General features: G+C 36.0%; 1 long non-coding RNA gene across 1 annotated transcript in view; it reads left to right on the forward strand.

Moving 5' to 3' along the window:
* Positions 1 to 21,130, forward strand: part of LOC131384369 (uncharacterized) — a 42,042-nt gene extending 20,912 nt beyond the window's left edge. Inside the window, exon 3 of the long non-coding RNA XR_009215158.1 lies at positions 20,971 to 21,130. This is a non-coding gene — a long non-coding RNA (uncharacterized LOC131384369). The remainder of the gene's footprint in view (positions 1 to 20,970) is intronic.
* The last annotated feature ends 836 nt before the right edge of the window (positions 21,131 to 21,966 follow it).

The raw sequence follows: 21,966 nt of genomic DNA on the forward strand, positions 1-21,966 counted from the left end.
TCACGGCATGTAAAATTACTTCTAAATGGATGAGAAACCTACATGCAAAGCCAGAAACTATAAAACTTCTAAAAAAAAAAACTAAGAGAAAATCTATGTGAACTTATAATAGACAAGAATTTCTTAATAGACACCAAAACATGATACGTTTTTTTAAAATTAACAATTTGGAATCCATCTAAACTAACCACTCTTTGAAAAACACTGAAAGGAGAAAAAAGGTAAGAGGACTTACGGTTTCAGTTGTGACATGTAAAGAGCTTGGAAGTTATCATTCTCATGTTTAAAACTAACAAACAAAAAAGGTTGAACAAACTGATAAACCATGACTTTTTTTAGATTCATCAGGTAATCAAGGATAAAGTTACCCCCAAACTGCAGAGATAGGGAAATGCAAAGAAACACAACTGAGATTAGCTTACCAGATGCAGAAGCAGCTGAAGTCACTGATTAAAAGAAGCCGTTAAATGGTAATTGATAAATTGCTTAAAGCTGAAGGTGTATCAGCATGAAAGTTAAAAACACCTGGGTAGTGGCAGTCCTAGGGGAATCCCTATACTCTTGCAGGTTTTACCTCCGTATAATTCATCAGCTTCTCAGGGTGAGGGCTGGAGAAAAATCCCCTTTTGTATCAGGCAGGGAGAGAGAAAAAGAAATCATTTTTAAACAAGCCCAGATGAAAGTAATCGTAACAATGTTCTGCCTTCCATGGTAAATTATTATGTTACATGAATTTATCTTACTAGGGCCTTATTTGACCTGGGGGGGAAAGGCAATTAGAAAAGTTCATTCCACTCTAGCCTTTATGCTCTCGTGTAAGGAGAAAAAAAAAAAAGTAAAGTCACAGCCCTAAGACTCAACCATTAAAACAAAGTGATATTTAATCATAAGGTTATAGAATGCATTCTTTCTCCAACACCTTACAGCACATAAACAGAGTCCTATTATTATTATAGTGGATTACAACTGAGAGGGCTGCAGTGCACAAACTCTTATTTAAGAAGGAGTATTTAGGAAAACACAAAACAGCGTGGGAGGAAATAAAATAAAAAAGGAAACTAGAGAAAACAGAAGCCTCTTTGACCTATAGCAACAGGAAACATTAAATATGAAAGAAAGTTCCTAATCAGATTAATATAAAACCTTTCACTAAAAGCCTGATTATCTTAGGTCTTATTACCAACTCTATCATAACAACAACAAGAAAAAAATTACAAGGCATACTAAAAGCCAAGAAAAACATAGTCTAAGGAGACTTAGGGCCGGGCGTGGTGGCTCACGCCTATAATCCCAGCACTTTGGGAGGCCAAGGCAGGTGATCACCTGAGGTCAGGAGTTCGAGACCAGCCTAGCCAACATGGTGAACTCTCATCTCTACTAAAAATACAAACATTAGCCAGGCATGAAGACGGGCACCCGTAATCTCAGCTACTTGGGATGCTGAGGCAGGAGAATTGCTAGAACCTGGGAGGCAGAGGTTACAGTTTTCTTTTTCCTTTTTTTTTTTTTTGAGACAGAGTTTTGCTCTTGTCACCCGGGCTGAAGTGCAATGGTGTGATCTCGGCTCACCGCAACCTCTGCCTCCCAGGTTCAAGTGATTCTCTCACCTCAGCCTCCCAAGTAGCTGGGACTACAGATGTGTGCCACCACGCCCAGCTAATTTTGTATTTTTTTTTTAGTAGAGACAGGGTTTCTCCATGTTGGTCAGGCTGGTCTCAAACTCCCAGTCTTAGGTGATCCGCCCATCTCCGACTCCCAAAGTGCTGGCATTACAGGCATGAGCCACCGCGCCCGGCCGAGGATAAATTAATTCTTTAAGAAGGCACAACAATGTGTAATGTGTATTACTTAACAACTGACATTAAATTACATGAGGCAAAATGAATAGAATTATAAGAAGAAACAGATGCATCTAGCATTTTAGCTGGAAACTTCAGCACACATCTATCAGTAATTGACAGATCCAGCAGGCAGAAATTCAGTAGAGATATAGTAGATTGGAACAACACCATCAATCAACTTTATCTAATCTACATTTATATATTTTTATACGTCAGAAGAATACACATTCTTCTCTGAATTACATGGAACGTTCGCCAAAATAAACAACATTCTGAGCCAGTAAACACACTTTAACAAATTTAAAGCAATAGAAATCATTCAAAATATGTTCTCAAACTAATAGAATTAAAGTAGAAGTCAATAAGAGAAAGATGACTGAGAAATCCAGACTTTGTACATTAAACAACATGTTTTAAAATATTGCATGGGTCAAAAGAAGACTCTCAAGAAAAAATTTTAAAAATTTTGAACTAAAATCACATTAAAATAGAAATCAAAACTTTTGTAATGCAATGAAAGTTCTTAAAGGGAGATTTGTGGCATTTAATGAATATGTCAGAAGATAAGAGAAATCTAAACTCAATTACCTAAGCTTCTACCTTAGGAAACTAGAGAATAAAAGAGCAATTTGAAACCAAACCAAACAGAATGAAAGAAATAATAAAATTAGCATGTAAATAAATGAAATTGAAAACAAAATCAATTTAAAAACCAATGAAGCAAAAAAGTTTGCTTCCTGAAGGGGTCAATAAAAGTTTTAAACCTCTGGCATGGCTAAAGAAAAGAAAAAGAGAGAAGATACAAATTACTGATGTCAGAAACGAAAGCATATTCATGACTACTGTTTCCATGTATATCAAAATGGTAATAATGGAATATTATGAATGATTATATGCACAGAAATTTGATAATTTAGATAAAGTAAAACAATTTCATTAGCAATCTCTAATGATCACATAACTGAATAATAATTATGTAACTAATGAAATAATTAGTTCTAAATCCAACAAAATATATGAAAGAGCTGTATAAGGAAAAATACCATTTTCTGATTATAGATATCAAAAAAATATATAGACAGAGAAATGTTCCATGTTCCTGGATAGAAAGACTCAATATTGTTAAGATATCAGTTCCCCCCATCTTGATCCGTAGATTAAAAGAAATCCTGTCAAAATCCCACAAATTTTGTGGTTTTCAACACACTTATTCTAAAATTTATATGGCATGATAAAATCTCAGAACAGTGAATTAAATACTAGAAAAGAACAAAATTAGATAACTAACAGTAGCCAACTTCAAGACTTGCTATAAAGCTCTAGTAATCAAGATAGCATGGTATTGGTTAAAAAATAGAAAAATAGATCAGTGAAACAGGATAGACAGACAGAAGCAGACCCATAGAAATATAACCAACTGATTTTTGACAAAGGAGCAGAGTCTACTCTATGAACATAGGATAGCCTTTTCTCACAAAATTCTGTATGTGAATATGTATATCAGCTTTATTCAAAATAAAGGTTTGCTGAACAAACACCCAACTATGAGCAACACGTTGTAGTTTATAAAAAGAGCCAGAACGCAGTGGGGCATGAGGTTGGGCATCTTCCAACTCCCATTACCCACAGCCTTAGATATTGATTTTGCTTTTCAGAACAGTTAAAGAATTGGAGGAGTAGGAATGAGCACCATTCTCAGTCAATAATTTGGGAGAAAAGTGGTGTGGTAGATGGATAGATTACCTTACACGTAAGGTATTAATGCTACACTAGATTCTCACCATTCACCACCTCCTTTTTCTGTTTTAGTCTTATTCAGAACACATTTCAATACCTGATATTATATTAATTATCAATCTCACAAATAATGAACATTCAAATATAGGGTGATTGGATCCCCTCTATGAGGAGGAGAAGGCTTAAGTCTTAGCCTTTCTGAAAGACAGAATATAACTAGAATCAGACTTCCTTATTTGGTACTTTCTTACTTCCAGGTACAGCACACATTTTGTTTGTAATTATCTATTGTTTTAAAAAGTGAAAACACAAGCATTTATTTTTTGGTTGAAATGGCCCATTCAACAAATATCCCCAAAACAACAAATTCAACAAATATCCCCAAAAAGAAATTTTAATGGCCACATGTTCCTAAAATTTTGTAACAACATAACTTCTACTTTCCACTTCAATTAAGTGGGCATCAAAAATGTGCAAGCTGTTAACAGATAATTTTCCACAAAAAAAGATAAAATCATAACTCTCATACAGTGCAGTGGAGGTAAGTACATTCATACTGTTGAGCAAACATCACCATTATTTATCTCTAGAATTCTTTTCAACTTACAAAACTGAAACTTTATATTCACTAAACAATAACTCCCCAATGCCCCTTCCTTCTAGTCACTGGCAACCATCACTTTACTTTCTGTCTCTATGATTTAATAATTAGTCTATTCTATATCATTAAAATAAGCAAAGACTTTTCACTTTTAATTAGCATTTTGTTCAATTATTTATTTATTTTCAATTTTTTAATTTTAGATTTGGAGGTACATGTGCAGGTTTGTTACACAAGTGTACTGCGTGATGCTGATGTTTGGGAAATAACATTCCCTCACCCAGTTAGTGAGCAGAGTACAAAATAATTTTTCCAACCTCGCTCCCCTCACTATCTTCCCCTTGTAGTAGACTCACTCTCTATTGTTGTCATCTTTATATTCGTGAGTACCCAGTGATTAGTTCCCACTTATAGGTGAGAACATTCAATATTTGGTTTTCTATTCCTGCATTAACTGCATTCCCGTTTCTCTGCAGCCTTACCAGCACCTGTTGTTTTTTAATAGCCATTCTGACTGGTGTGAGACAGTATCTCATTGTGGTTTAGGTTTTCATTTCTCTGATGATTAGTGATGTGGAACTTTTTTTATGTTTGTCAGTAACCTGTATGTCCTGTTTTGAGAAATGTATGTTCATGCCCTTTGCCCATTTATTAATGGAGTTATTTGGTTTTTGTTTGTTCAATTGTTTAAGTTCCTATAGAATCTAGATATTAGACCTTTGTGGAATGTGTAGTTTGTGAATATTTTCTCCCATTCGGTAGGTTGTGTGTTTACCCTGTTGATAGTTTCTTTTGCTGTGAAGTAGCTCCTTAGTTTAAGTAAATCCCATTTGTCAGTTTTTATTTTTGTGGCAATTGCTTTTGAGAACTTAATCATAAATTGTTTCTCCAGGTTGATATCTAGAATGGTGTTTCTTAGGTTTTCTTCTAGGATTCTTACAGTTTGAGGTCTTATACTTAAATCTTTAATCCATCTTGAGTTATTGTTTGCATATGGTAAAATGCAGGAGTCAAGTTTTATTCTTCTGCATATGGCTAGCCAGCTATCTCAGCTCTATTTATTGAGGAGGGAATCCTTTCCCCATTGCTTATTTTTGTTGACTTTGTTGAAGATCAGATGGCTGTAGTTGTGTGACTTTGCTTCTGGGTTCTCTTTTTGTTTCATTGGTCTATGTGTTTGCTTTTGTACCAGTACCAAGCTGTTTTGGTTAGCATAACCTAGCATAACCTTAACGTAAAGTTAGATATTGGATAGTGTGATGCCTCCAGTTTTGTTCTTACTGCTTAGAATTGCTTTGGCTATTTGGACTCTTTGGGTTCCACATAAATTTTAGAATATTTTTTGCTGATTCTGTGAAAAATGATGTTGGTAGTTTGATAAGCATAACACTGATTCTGTAGATTTCTTTAGGCAGCCTGGCAATTTTAATGATATTGATTCCTCTAATCTATGAGCATGGACTGTATTACAGGGAAAGAAAGAAAGAAAAATAAAAAATCCTACTACATGAAAATAGTTACAAAAATTAGAAGTGCCAGCATATCCAGCTGAAAAGGAACCAGTGCAATAATTGTGGCACCATGAAAAATCTGAATGTTGTGATACTACCAGAGGATTACACTAGCTCTTCAGCAATGGCCCTTAACCAAAATGAAAGCTCCAAAATGACAGATAAAAAATTCAAAGTATAGATTGCAAAGAACCTCAATGAGATCCAAGACAAGGTTGAAAATGAACAGAGAAACTTTTAAAGCAATCCAGAAAATGAAGGAAAAAGAAAGGCATATTAAAAGAAAATCAAGGCTGGGTGTGGTGGCTCATGCCTGTAATCCCAGCACTTTAGGAGACCAAGACAGGAGGATCACTTGAGGTCAGGAGTTCGAGAACACCCTGACCAACATGGTGAAACCTCACCTCTCCTAAAAATACAAAAATTAGCCGGGCATGGTGGCACACGCCTGTAATCCCAGCTACTTGGGAGGCTGAGACAAGAGAATCACTTGAATCCGGGAGGCGGAGGTTGCAGTGAGCCAAGATCACACCACTGCATTCCAGCCTGAGCAACAAGAGTGAGACTCTGTCTCAAAGAAAAAAAAAAAAAAAAGAAATAAATAAAATCAATAAGAGCTTCTGGATTTGGAAAAAACTCATTTAATAAATTTCAAAATACAATTGAAAGCTTTATCAATAGACTGGACCAAACAGAAAAAAGAATTTCAAAGTTTGAGGACTAATATTTTGAATTAACCCAGACAAAAATAAAGAAAAAAATCCTTAAAAAATAAAGTCTTCAATAAATATGGAATCATGTAAAATGACCAAACTTATGAAATATTAGCATTCCTGAGAGAGAAGAAGAAAAAAGAAATAACCTGGAAAACATATTTGAGGGAATAATTCAAGAAAATTTCCCTAATCTTGGTAGAGAGGTAGACATCCAGATACAAGAAATACAGAGAAGACCTGTGAGGTACTATACATAAAATGAACAGAACCAAGGCATGTTGTCACAAGGCTGTCCAATATCAATGCTAAGGAAAAAATTCTTAAAGGCAACTGGAGAAAGGGGTCAGATCATGTACAGAGGGAACTTCATCAAGCTAACAGTGGACTTCTCAGCATAATCCTTATAAGCAAGGAGAGAGTGGGCACCAATTTTCAACATCCTTAAAGAAAAGAAATTCCAACCAAGAATTTCATATTCTGCCAAACTAAGCTTCACAAACAAAGGAGAAATTAAGTTATTTCCAGACAGCCAATAACTAATGAAATTTATTATCACTAGACCAACTTTAAAGAGATCCTTAAGGCAGTTCCTTACATGGAAACATAAGAACATATCTGCTACCACAGAAACATACTTACATACATTATCTCTAGACACTATATAGCAACCACATCATAGAAACTATAAAGCAACCAGTTAACAACTTTATGATAGCATAAAAACTTTACATACCAATATTAAACTTTAAACAGTCTAAACTACCCATTTAAATGGCACACAGTTGCTAGTTGGATTAAATAAAAGCCCCATAATTATGCTGTGTTCAAAAGACCCATCTCATATGTAATGACACCCCTAGGCTCAAAGTAAAGGGTTAGAGAAAGAGCTGTCATGCAAATAAAAAGGAAGAAAGAGCAGAGGTTGCTATTCTTATATCATATAAAACACTTTAAACCAACAACAGTAAAAAATGACAAAGGAAGACATTACATAGTGATGAAAGGTTCAATTCAACAAGGAGACTTAACTATCATAAATATTTACGCACTGTATTAGCCCATTCTCATGCTGCTATAAAGAACTGCCTGAGACTGGGTAATTTATAAAGGAAAGAGGTTTAATTGACTGACAGTCCAGCATGGCTGGGGAGACCTCAGGGAACTTAGAATCATGGTGGAAGGCATCTCTTCCCAGGACAGCAAGAGAGGGAATGAGAGAGTTGATTGAAGGGGAAAGCCCCTTATAAAACCATGTTATCTCGTGAGAACTTACTATCACAAGAACAGCATGTGAGAAGCTGCTTCCATGATGCAGTTACCTCCCACTGAGTACCTCCCACTTAGTCCCTCCCACCACATGTGGGGATTATAAAAACTACAATTTAAGATGAGATTTGGGTGGAGACACAGCCAAACCATATCACACACCCAACACTGGAGCATCCAAATTCATAAAAAAAGTACTTCTAGACCTAGGAAAAGACTTACATAGGCACACGATAATAGTGGTGGACACCAACACCCCACTAACAACATGAGACAGATCATTGAAGCAGAAAACTAAGAAAGAAATTCTGGACTTAAATTCAACACCTGACCAACTGAACCAATTATAATAGCTACAGAATACTCCACCCATCACCCATGGGATATACATTCTTATCATCTGCAGCAGAACATGCTTTAAGATTTACCACAAGCTTGGCAATACGGCAAGTCTCAATAAATTCAACAGCATAGAAAACATAACAATCATGCTCTTGGACCACAATGTAATGAAAACAGAAATCAATACCAAAAAGATCTCTCAAAACCACAAAATTACATGAAAATTTAGAAACTTGCTCCTGAATGACTTTTGGGTAAAGAGCAAAATTGAGGCAAAAATCAAAATATTCTTTGAAATAAATAACAGAGACATACCAAAATCTCTGGGATGCACCACAAGCAGTATTAAGAGGAAGGTTTTTAGTGCTAAAACTGACCTCAAAAAGTTAAAAAGATCTTAATTTAACAATCTAACATCATACCTAGAGGAACTAGAAAAACAAGAACAAACTAACCCCAAAGAAGAAAAGAGATTACTAAAATCAGAGCAGAACTGAACATAATTGAGACCCCAAAACTCATAAACGGAATCAACACAACCAAAAAGTTGGTTGTTTGAAAGGATAGATAAGATCGATAGACCAATAGGTAGATTAAGAAATAAAAAAAGAGAGAAAAGTCAAATAAGCACAATCAGAAATGACAAAGCTGACATTACATCCTACCCCACAGAAATCCAAAAGATCCTCAAAGACTATTATGAACACATTTATGCATACAAACTAGAATGTCTAGAGGAAATGGATACATTCCTGGAATCAGACAACCTCCCAAGACTGAATGAGGAAGAAACTGAAATCCTGAACAGATCAATGTTGAGTTATGAAATTGAATTAGTAATAGAAGACCTACCAACCAAGAAAAACCCAAGACCCAATGGATTCACACCAAATCCTACCACACATACAAAGAAAAGCTTCTAACAATTCTACTGAAAGTATTCCAAAAAATTGAGGGGGAGGGACTCCTCCTTAAATCGTTCTATAAAGCCAGCATCACCCTGATACCAAAACCTGACAAAGACACAACAAAAAAAGAAAACTACAGGGCAATATCCCTGATGAACATAGACACAGAAATTCTCAACAAAATACTAGCAAACTGATTCCAGCAGCACATCAAAAAGTTAATTTACCACAATCAAGTGGGCTTCATTCCTGAGATGCAAGGTTATTTCTACATATGCAAATCAATATATGTGATCCACCACATAAACACAATTAAAGGCAAAAACTAGATGAACATCTCTAAAGGTGCAACAAAAAATAGCCTTCAAGACAATCCAATATCCTTCATGATAAAAACCCTCAACAAATGAGGCATCAAGGAACATGCATCAAAATAGTAAGAATCATCTACAACAAACTCACAGCCAACATCATACTGAACAGGCAAAAGCTGGAAGCATTCCCCTTGAGAACTGGAACAAGACAAGGATGCCCACTGATACCACTCCTATTCAACACAGTACTGGAAGTTCTACCAAGAGTAATCAAGCAGAAGAAATAAATAAAAGGCATCTAAACAGGAAAGAAGCCAATCTTTCTCCCTTTGCTGTAAGATTCTATACCTAGAAAACCCTAAATACACTCACAGAAAGTTCCGGGAACTGATAAACGACCTTGGTAAACTTCAGTATACAAAATCAACGTACAAAAATCAGTAGCATTTCTGTACAACAGTAATGTTCAAGCTTAGATCCAAATCAAGAATACAATCCCATTTCCAATAGCCACAAAAACAATAAAGCACTTAAGTAATACAACTAACCAAGGAGGTGAAAGATCTCTCCAAGAAGAACTACAAAACACTGCTGAGAGAAATCAGACGTCATGTTCTTTAATTTTCTATAGAATAACTGGAGTAAGAACAAAATAAAAGTATTTTTCCTACACCTTGTAATATGATAGTACTGTAATTCATGTAATTGAGTATTTTTGATGCTTACTGCATCATGGTTTGGTTTTAATGTCTACCATGTGTTTGCTTGTTTGGCTTTCTCCTCACTGGTGTGTAAGCTTCATGGAAAAAGACTTTTCTTTGACACGCTTATTCCTAGCACCTGAAAAATGTCTTAAGAAATATTTGCTAAATGAATGAGTGAATGAATGGAACGTTTTTCAATATCAAATTTTTGCTGACACATTTTTAGTGAGGAGAGCTTATTTTTGTGCATTGAAGCTTTTGTATAATACAGGTGTCCAGGACTCCCTGCATATACCAAAATCTGCACATAGTCAAGTCTCACAGTTGGCCCTGAGGAGCCTGTGGATATGAGAAGTTGACCCTCTGTATGTGTGAGTTTCATATACCAAGGATACCATGTTTTCCATCTATATTTGGTTGAAGAAAAGTCCACGTATACAGGGACTCATGTTCATCAAAGTCAAATTCATGTTGATCAAAGTCAAATTCATGCTGATCAAGGGACAATGATAATTCTCTAATACTTGTTTTCTGTAAGACAGCCATTATAAGAATTGTATCTCCCTTTCCTTAATTGTCATCTCTGCCTCGTTATACAAGACATGATGTTGCATACAGATTTTTTTTGGGGGGTTACACAATGTCATAAAAGCTTCTTGATAGATGGGAGACATTTAAAATTCAGAATATGTTACCTGAAAATCCAGATTACCAACTTCTGTTGAACAATCTGATATTCGACACAGGACCTACAATCGTGCATGAGAGCCATCAGCTATATCTGATGATCTTCTATTCCTATAGAATGGGTATATAATTCTAGCTTGCTTATCTCACGTATGTCACCTGCTTGTCCCTTGTAGCCAATTGACTTTTTGACCCCTTCTGTACATCATTTTTGGAAGTTGTAGCTTTCGTTTTTATCTGAGTTGCATTTTTATCAAAATGCATGTAGAAATAAGAAGAAATAAGTATTCTCATGTGGAAATACGTATGAATAACAAGCAATCAGGGTCGTGTGACTACTGATTAAAAACGCAAATGAGTCCCTGTTAGTGCATTCCTATTAAGTCCAAGGGATCTCTGGGAAGGCACTTAGCATAAATTTAAGTTAATATTATGTAAGTCATATCATAGCCCTTCCACCTTGGAAAAACTTGAATCTTCATTTTTACCTACAGTATTGGAGTCACAATGATAAGAGGTGAATAGAAAGAAGATATTTTTAAATGTATGTATTATGGTATGGAATGAGACTCCTGAATCATCTGCATTTTTATGCTTTACATTTGAATGATGCATCCATTTTGCATCACATGTGTGTGAAAGTTCTGAAACATATTTCAATTACAGATTTGCTGTATTTTTTAATTCAGTTAATTTAGTGGTAAGAGAGCTGTTATATAGACCTCATCAATAATTACACAGAAGGGTCTGTTAGACTAACAGATGCTTTAACAGTATAAACAAAATGTTTTGTTTAGAGTTCTGTTTAACTTTACATATTTGATTTTAATAATATTTTAGCTGAGTTATCATAGTTTATAGCACTGTAAATTTAGTTTTAAACACACACGGCATGAAATTTTTATAGTTATAAAATGTATAAGATTTTAGAGCACAGTTATCCATGAATTGATTAGCTGGGGGACAAAAAAATTCCTACAGTTGGAGCACAATCTAAAATATCAGATAAATATAAAGGCAAATTAGATGTTGAATGATCTAATTTTATAAAGCTGTATCTATATCAGTGAGACAAAATTGTTAGAACCCAAATCATTGTGACAATACATTTTATTTTAAAGGAACTTTCTTTCCAAATTGTAAAGCTTACTGTTTCAAAATAATAATAATTTCTTTTATTTCTGTAGCTATTTAAAGTTTTCAAGCCACTTACATCTGGGTTACTGCCTTCTATCAGCATTAAAGAAAAGGTCATTCTCTCAACCCAGTTACATCTCAGATTTGTTTTTTAGTACTCTATGCCATTCTGCATGAAAAACCCATACCATCTTTGGACACTAATTAGAACTAATAGGCCATTTGCTTGAAAATTCTCTGAAGCAAAGTTTACAAACTATGTCCTGTGGGCTATATTTAGTCCTAAACATTTTATCTTTCATTAACACATTATTTTAAAATTTATTTGAAACATTTGTTGATACTTTAAGATTTAGAGATTTCTCAACTTTTTGGATTTCTGTTTTCTTTCAAAATAATGTGAAGATCACTACAAGGTCTGCCTACCCCCACAGAAATAATCAGCCAGAACAAAGAATGGTTCCTTACCCCCAGGAGTACTCTACAGTTAGCTTCACTCTTACAGAGCAGTTCTGTCACTTACATTCCCTGGGTTAGACCTTCTTGTGTTGTCCTTTTGAGTAGCTTTTAAACTTGGTGCACGTGATAAACATGTGAGGTTAAAAAGTGTTGATTCCCTTTATACATCATGACCAATTAAATCATATACTCTGAGGAAGCAGCCTGGGGATAGGTCTTATGCTTCTCAGGTGATTCTAATGTGCATCCAGCTTCGAGAACCACAATTCTAAAGGTTTCTTCCCATATTTTAATTCACTAGTACTCAAAGTGTGGTTGCTCTCAGCATCTGTACCTCTTAGGATATTGTTAAAAATGCAAATCCCATGGCCCGTTCCAGATCTACAGAATCAAACTCTCTGGATGGGAGGCCTAGGAAACTGTTTAAAAACCTTTCTAGGGAAATACTTCTCTAATTCACTACAGCCAATGTATAATTAAGGAAGAATTGCACGTAAAAGAATCTCATCTCTGACCTTTCCTCTGCTCTTCACAATCTTTCCTCAGTGACATTTGCTGCTCTGTGATGTTCTGCTATCTCTCAATGTAAGGCTAAGCTTGTTTTCTACTCTAGTTCTGTATGGTCCCATTTAACATTTACCACTTCTGACCTTAGGCCATTGAAGTGCCACTTCCTACAAAGTTGTCATAGGAAGAAAACAGTCTGATATTAATTTCATGATTATGATTCCCACTTAGGTTATACTTGCAGAGGGTTTGAATCTTCAAAGAGGAGTTGTTAATATAGCTAAATCTCAAATTTCAGGAATTTCAGCTATTTTAGCAAAAGTTTGTTAGGGTTAGGCAGGAGGTACAACTCATTTTCCCTTCAAGACTAATTGTCTAGTACCTTACTTGACTCTATATTATAAATTTGCACTCAAATACAACTGAAATTCCCTGGACATCAAGACTTCCTAGTCCTGATTCTCTATGCTTTGGGGCCATATTTTTCTTCTTCTTGGGCCATTTTCTCTAAGCCTCATTTTACATATCTATAAAATAAGAAGATTAGGCAGAAAGCACGTTTCTTTCCCTTTTTTAAGGAAAGACTTCTCTTTTTAAAAATCACATATGAAATTTCATTAAACAAAACATCTGAAATAAATATTAAGAAACCTAATATGAGGACACAGAGCACCATTAGTTCACTGGTATCACTCCTTCTACCAAACAGGTAGGGGAAAAAAGAAAAAGGAAAAAAAAAAGATTATTTTCAGAGAATAGACCCCTTGAATTATCTTCTACATATATATAGAATTGATAAAATTTAACTTTGTGTTTATTTTCATAAACCTTTTGTGTTTTAGCAGCTAGAGCAATTAGATTAATAGTATAGGATGAACAATTTGTGTAATTGAAACAGGTATAATTTTTTTCTAACATATTAAAATATAACATTTACTGAAACCACAGAATTGCAGGAACAGTGCTACATGCTTAAAGTGGATTGTTAAAAATTATAAAAACACTGCAATGTAGTTATTACTACCTGAATTACATAATTTTCCTGAGGTCATACGACTTCCAAAAGGCAAAGCCAGTCTCCCAACCGATGTTCATCCTGGTGCAAAGATTATGTTTCATCTATTGCTCCACGATATTGCTCATCAGTAAACACAAAATGCTTCTGGCAAACATTTCAAGATTATTTTGTGTGGTGTTTCTAGTTCAGGGAGGAATTTGGAGTGTGTCTTACTGCTATTGGGATATAGTATACTAAAATAGGCAAGACTCCTCATTGGAGTCAGACCACTATCTTTACTTCCATTTTTTCACTTGCAAAATAGGGGTACAATCCTATACTTACATCATTGTTTGAAGAAGAAAATACATTTGTAAGTAAAAAGAATACATGGCATACTTAAAAATGTGTTTAAGTATATTCGTTCTTAAAGATGTAAGTCTGTATATTTTCCACTGGCCTGGTACCTTAAGAATATGTAACAATTAAGCATTTTATTGGAATTTCAAAGTTTTTAAATGTGGAGAGGTTTAATACAAATATTATATGCCTAATAGAATTACAGAAGCCTTGTTAACTTCACAAAATTATTTCCAGAACTGACACAGATATAACCTAAAATAAGAAGAGGGTGTTTCTTTGTTTTAAGTTATTTGTTGGGTAGTCCATATGATTTAAATGAGAAATAATTTATAAAATATAATGAAATACTTGTCAAATATAAAAAGATTAATTAATACTGATGTTACTTAATGGTACATCTCTATGAATAAATTTACCCTAAAAGTGGAGCTCAGTGTTTGTGTCTCTGTGTTCTTCAGTTTTCATATTAATTCTTCCCACAGACTGAGCATGCAAGCTCAAAAATATAGCTTTCCGTGTGTTTAAAGAAAACAGGACTAAATATAAACAAGTATATTAGTATTTGAATAACAAATACTCTATGAAAACTTTTTAAAAGTCTTTATTATTCTTAATTGAATTTATAATTTTTCAGAGAGATTATGGTGGTTGTACAATTTTATATGTTCCCTATGTGACTATAATATACTTGAAAATATCTGTGTTCTACTCTCAAAGCACACGATTGAATGTTACTCTTCAAAGGATTACTTCTTCAAAAATAAATGTGAAGGAATATTTTCCAAATACAAAAAACAAACAGCATCATTTAAAAATGTAATAGTGATGGACTTGACATTTATCTAATTTAATATTTGTTCATGCAAAACAAAACAAATTAAATTTATTTATTAAAATAAATCATTAGCATATTCATAATAAAATCCTATGTAACTTAAAATCATAAGGTTTTAAAGCTTACAGATTGACGATGATATCCTAATTTCAAATTTTCCCTTTCTACTGAAAATTTTACAATAGGAAGCCCTTTTATTAAAAGAATTTTCCTGGCACCTGTCAGGCTCCTATAAACATTAAAGCTATTGCTAACCACATAATCAAGCAGATTAGCATGTTTGTTAGAGATGCTGTGTGAAAAAATGTACATTGACAACACCAAATGCTGGCAAGGATGCAGAACAACAGTAACTTTTATTTTTTGCTGGTGCATATGCAAAATATTACCACCAAGTATTAGTCAGTGTTCTCCAGAGAAGCAGCAGAACTATTTTATATATACATATAATATTTATATATATATATAATAGTTATATATATATATATATATAATAGTTATCATGGGACCTCTCAGTTTTTATAATTGCATGAACCAATTCCTAATAATCTCTTTCTGTGTGTGTGTGTAAACATTTTGTAACGTTTTGCACAGCACCTCTTACAAATACGCTAATCTGCTTGATTATGTGGTTAGCAATAGCTTTAATGTTTATAGGAGCCCAACAAGAGCCAGGAAAATTCTTGCAATAAGAGGGCTTCCTATTGCAAAATTCTCAGTAGAAAGGGAAAATTTGAATTTAGGATATCATTATCAATCTATAGTATAAAATGTTATAGATTGATGATTATATCCTATGTATTATATATATACATAATGTATATATATATGCACATTTTGTGTGTGTGTATATATACATTTTGTTTATGTTCACACACAGAGATAGAGAAAGAGTGAGACAGAGAGGACAGAAAGAGAGAGAGACAGAGAGGATAGAGAGATTATGAGGAATTGGCTCATGCAATTATAAAATCTGAGAAGTCCCATGATCTGCCATCTGCCATCTGGAGACCCAAGAAAGCCAGTGGTGTAACTGAGTTCATGTCTGAAAGTTTGAGAACCAGAGGAGCTGATGGTGCAACTCCCACCATGAGATGAGATGTCCCAGCTCAAGTAGGCAGGAAAGAATCAAAAAGGGCAAATTATTCTTTCTTCTGCCTTTTGTTCTATCCAGGCTCTCAATCGATTGAAAGACATTCCTCTCCCCACCATATTAGGGAGGACAATCTACTTTACTACGTCGACTAACTTAAACATTTATCTCATCAAAACACACCCTCACAGACACTCAGAGATAATGTTTAATCTGGGCACCTCATGGCCAGTCAAGTTGACACATAAAATTAACCTATCACAGTCATTTTGGCTGTTTCTTACAAAACTAAACATAATTTTTCCACATGACCCAACAATCATGCTTCTTTGTATTTACTCAATGGACATGAAAATTTATGTTCACACAAAATCTTACACATAAATGTTTACAGAAACTTTATTCATAATTGCCAAAATTGGGAAGCAGCCAAGATGTCCTTTAGTGGGTGACTGGATAAATAAGTGTAGTACATAAAGAAAATAGAATATTTTTCAGCGCTAAAAGGAAATGAGGTATCAAGCCATGAAAGGGCATAAAGGAAACGTACAGGCATATTACAAGGTGAAAGAAACAAATCTGAAAGGCTACATGCTGTATAATTCAGCTACGGTATATGACTTTCTGGAAAGCAAAACTATGGAGATAGTAAAATGATCAGTGGTTGCCAGGGGCCAAAGGGGAGGGAGAGATGAACAGGAAGAACATAGAAAATCTTTAGAAAACTGAAACTCTTCTGTATGATACTACAATGGTAGATGTATGTCATTACATAGTTGCCAAAACCACAAAATGTGCAATACTCTAATTTACAAGAGTTTGCAGGAGTGAACCCTAATGTAAACTATGGTCTTTGGGTGATGATGATGTGTCAATGTGGCTTCACAGATTATAACAAATGTACCACTCTGATATGTGGTGTTGATCTTGGGGAAGGACATGTACGTGTGAGGTGGGGTGAACAATGGCTAATTTTGTGTGTCAATTTGACTGGGCTAAATAATGCCCATATAGCTGGTAAACGTTATTTCTGAGTGTGTCTGTGACGCTGGGTTTCCAGAAGAAATTAACATTTGATTGGTAGACTGAGTAAAGAAGAGTGCTCTCACCCATTCAGTTGGGCATCGTCCAATCCATTTAGGCCCTAAATAGAACAAAAAGGCAGAGGAAGAGCAAATTTGCTCTTTTCTTGAACTAAGGAATTCATTTTCTCCTGCTCTTGGTCATTGGTGTACCTGATTCTTGGACCTCTGAAATCAGACTGGGACTCACACCACCAGCTCCCCGGGTTCTCAGGCCTTCAGGTCTGGACTGGAACTTCACTACTGGCTTTCCTGGGCCTCCAGCTTGCAAATGGAAATTGTGGGACTTCTCAGACTCCATAATCACGAGTCAATCTTTTATATTAAATCTCTTTATATGTATATATTTATACACACACACACACACACACACATATACACACTATTGGCTCTGGAGAAACTTGACTAATATAGGTTTTGGTACTGAAAGTGGTTGTAGAGAAGCAGATTTTTAAGTATGAAATTTCTGTTGATTCTGAGGTTTCTGGAATTGGCTCTGTAATCTCATTAGATTTAAAGATGCTAATGGCTGTTTCCAGTAGTAAGAAAAGCACATACCTTTCACTAATACTGTGAAACATAAATTTGTGAAGGGATCTCCAGCATTCTTGAAGAGCTCTGTGATTGCTCTTCTCTGTAGGCCAGACCCCGTACTGAAAACAGCAGTCACTGAATTGGGAAATCTAAATGCAATGGGAGAAATCAGATTCTAGGGTGCCAAGGACCACGGGGCAGCATTCATCCACCAATGGCAAGACAGGTACGGCTGCCTTTGTGGACAGCAAAGTCAAAGCTGACATCAGGACAGCATGACTCACACAGACCTATGGTGCTGGCTGGTTAACCCTAATGTTCCTAAAAGTGAAATAGATAGGAAGCCTATTGAATTCTTATTTGATATGTGTAAGCAGATAAGTTCTGGGTCCAGTTAACAAAAGCCTAACTCAGATTATAAAACCAGCCATTTATGGCCCCTCAGTCAATCCCCAGATCTGAGCCAGTTTGCAAACCAGAACCCCTCAAATCGAAAAGAGGCTGGGTTCTCCTGAGGAAACACGTTGGTACACTGCCACAAATTTACACTGTTAATCTTTCTTCCGGCCTTATGCCAAAGACATCTTTTTACCAGAGTGACTGTCTGTACACTGAGGAGAGGAAATCATCAGACCTTTCAGGGACTACTTGACACTATCTCTGAACTGACACTAATTTCAGTAGACCAAAAACATCACTGTAGCCAGTCAGAGAAAGGACGTACAGAGATCATGTGATCAATGGAGTTTTACTTCAAATCCATTTCCCAGTGGGTCCTGTGGGTCTCTGAACCGATCCTGTGGTTATTTCCCCAGTACCAGATGCAAAATTAGAATAAACATAGCAGCTGGCAGAATCTCCACATTGGAGCCCTGATTTGTGAAGTGAAGGCCATTGTGGTGGGAAAAGCCAAGTGGAAGCCATTAGAACTTCCATGACTTAGGAAAATAGTAAATCAAAAGCAATACCACATTCCTGGAGAGATTATAGCGATAGGGCCATCATCAAAGACTTGAAAGATGCACAGGTAGTTATTCCTACCACATCCCCAATAAATTTTCCTTTTAAAAAAGGCATACTGCAGAAAATTTATGGATCCTGGAAAATGACAGTGGATTATCATAGGCTTTACTAGGTGGTGACTCCAATTCCAACTGCTGTACCAGATGGGATTTCATTGCTTGGGCAAATTAAAACATCCCTTGGTGCCTGGTTTACAGCTATTAATCTGGCAAATGCTTTTTTCTCCATCCCTGCACCTAAGACCTACCAGAAGCAGTTTGTTTTCAGCTGGCAAGGCTAGTAATATACATTCACTGTCATACCCCAGGGGTATATCAACTTTCCAGCCTTATGTCATAATTTAGTATTCAGGCATCTTGATTGCCTTTCCCTTCCACAAGACATCACACTGGTCCATTATATTGATGGCACTGTGCTGACTGGACCTTGTGAGTAAGATGTAGCAACTACTCCAGAATTACTGGTAATACACATGCATATCAGAGGGTGGGAAATGAATTTGACTAAAACTCACAGGTCTAGAAAGTAAATTTCTAGGGTTCGAGTGGGGGATATGTCAAGATATCCTTTCTAAAGTGAAGAATAAGTTGTTACAGCTGCCCCTCCTGCAAGAAAGAGGCCCAATGCCTAGTAGGCCTCTTTGGATTTTAGAGGCAACATATATTTCAGTAGGGTGTGTTACTTCAGCACATTTACCAAGTGGCTTAAAACCTGCTAGTTTTGAGTGGGGCTCAGAACAAGAGAAGGCTCTGTAGCAGGTTTAGGCTTTTGTTCAAGCTGCTTTGTCCCTTGGGTCATATGATCCAGCAGACCCGATGGTGCTTAAAGTGTCAGTAGCAGATAAGGATGCTATTCGGAGTCTTTGGTAGGCACCTATAGGTGAAGCATAGCCCATTTGGATTTTGAAGAAAGGCTCTGCCCTCATCTGCAGATAACTACTCCCTTTTTGAGAAAGAGTTCATGGCTTGATAATGGGATTTAGCAGAGACTGAGTGCTTGACCACGAACCACCAAGCTACTGTGCAACCTGAGCTTCCCATCATAAACTGAGGGGTATCTGGCTCTAAAGCTCTAAATTTGGGCACACACAACAACAGTCCATCAGCAATTGTAAGTGGTATATACATGATCATGCCTGAGCTGGTCTTGAACACCCAAGTAAGTTACACAAAGAAGTAGACCCAAATGCCCACTTCTTTAAGGAAAGGAATGAGTCCTTTGCTGTTGAAGTGCCTTCTCTCTCCCAGACTGTATCTATGGCTTCATGGGGAGTTCCTTATAATCAGTTGACACAGGAAGAAAAGACGCAGGCCTAGTTTGCAGAGACTACAGTCAATAGTGTGGCTGGATGATCAGTGTTTTGGAAGAAACAAATCATGATTGGCAAATTAGTGACAAAGAAATTTGGGAAAGAGGCATGTAGACAGACCTCTCTGAATACTCAAAAAGCCATAAAGATATTTGTGTCCTATGTGAATGTTTACCAAAGAGTGACTGTAGCAGAGGAAGATTTTAATAATCAAGCAGAGAGAATGATTTGTTCTCTGAATACCAGACAGTCTCTTTCTCCAGCAACTCCTGTCGTTGCCCAATAGGATCATGAGCAAAATGGCCCTGGTGACCAGGCAGAGGTTATGCATGGGCTCAGCAACATGAATTTCCACCCATCAAGATTGACTTGGATATAGTCATTACTGACTTCCCAGAGACCAGTACTGCGCTCCCCATTTGGCACTATTATCTAGGGTGATCAGCCAGCTAATCTAGTGGCAGTTTGATTGCATTGTATCACTTCTATCATGAAGGGGGCAGAGTTTTTCCTTACTAGAATAGACACTTACTCTGGATACAGAATTGCATACAATATTTCTACCAAAACTACCCTGCACAGAATGCCTTATTCATCATTATGGTTGTCTACATACCATTGCTTCTGATCAAGGAATTCATTTCACAGCAAAAGAAGTACAATAATGGGCCCATATTTATGGAATTCATTGATCTTGCTATGTTTCTCACTATTCTGAAGCAACTGGCTTGATAGAATAGTGAAATAGCCTTTTGAAGTCGCATCTACAGCACCAGCTAGGTGACAATACTTTGCAAGACTCAGGCAAGGTTTTCCAGAAGGCTGTATATGGATTGAAGCAGCATTGAACATATGGTGTGTTTTTTCTTCCAGAGCTAAGATTTACAGATCTATAAATCAAGGGCTGGGAAATGAAAGTGATACCACTAAATATTACCCCTAGTGACCTAATAGCAAAATTTTTGTTTCTTGTTCCCAAGACCTTCCCTTCTGCTGGCTTACAGGTCTAGTTTTATAAGGAGGAATGTTTCCACCAGGAGATACAATGATGCTATTGAAACGGAAGTGAAGACTGCCATTCATCTACTTTGGACCCTTTATGTCTCTGAATCATGCAGCAATGAAGGGAGCTACAGTTTTGGCTGGGATAATTGGTGTTTAATACCAAGGAAAAATGGTCTATTACTCCACAATGGAGGTAAGGACAAATATATCTGAAACACATGTAATGCTTTAGTGTCTCTTAGCATTAGCCTTGATTAAGGTCCAGTGATTAAGGTCAATGAAAAACCACAACCCACCCCACACAGTAGCATGACCGACCCAGATCCTTTAGGAATAGGAGTTTGGATCACTCTACCAGGAAAAGAAATACAACTAGATGAGGTTATTGCTAAGGCAAAGGGAATACATAATGTGTAATAAAATAATATCAACTATGACTATGTTACCAGTTACAGAGACAAGGTTTGTAATTATGAGTAGTTCCTTTTTATTTTGTTGTGAATACATGTGTGTGTATACATATGTATTAAACAAATATCTTTGCTCTCTTTTGTCTTTTTTCTCTTATGTACATACCATATATTGACTTTATGTCATTATCTAAAAATTACTGATTTTACATAAAAGTACTTAAAGGATATGAGAAGAGTAAACAGCACTCAAGGACTTTACCATTTCTTCTTAGAAAGGGACTAGTTCAATTTTAGCTGCACGTGGGATACAGTTGTATCATGTTAGGTGGACTTGTGACCTTGTTATTGTCTTTACTGAGGATCAAGTATGGTTTAAGGAGATATATGTCTGGGTGCCAAGTTGACAAGTTGGTTGACAAGTTGACAAGTTGTGGAATTGGAATGGTTAATTTTATGTCAACTTGATTGGGCTAAGGAATGCCCAGATAGCTGTTCAACATTGTTTCTGTAGTGGTACGTTTCCAGAAGAGACTCACATTTGATTGGTAGACTGAGTAAGAAGGTTACTCTCACCAATGCAGG

The sequence above is a fragment of the Hylobates moloch genome, unplaced genomic scaffold (assembly GCF_009828535.3).
Source record: "Hylobates moloch isolate HMO894 unplaced genomic scaffold, HMol_V3 SCAFFOLD_10, whole genome shotgun sequence".
NCBI lineage: Eukaryota > Metazoa > Chordata > Mammalia > Primates > Hylobatidae > Hylobates > Hylobates moloch.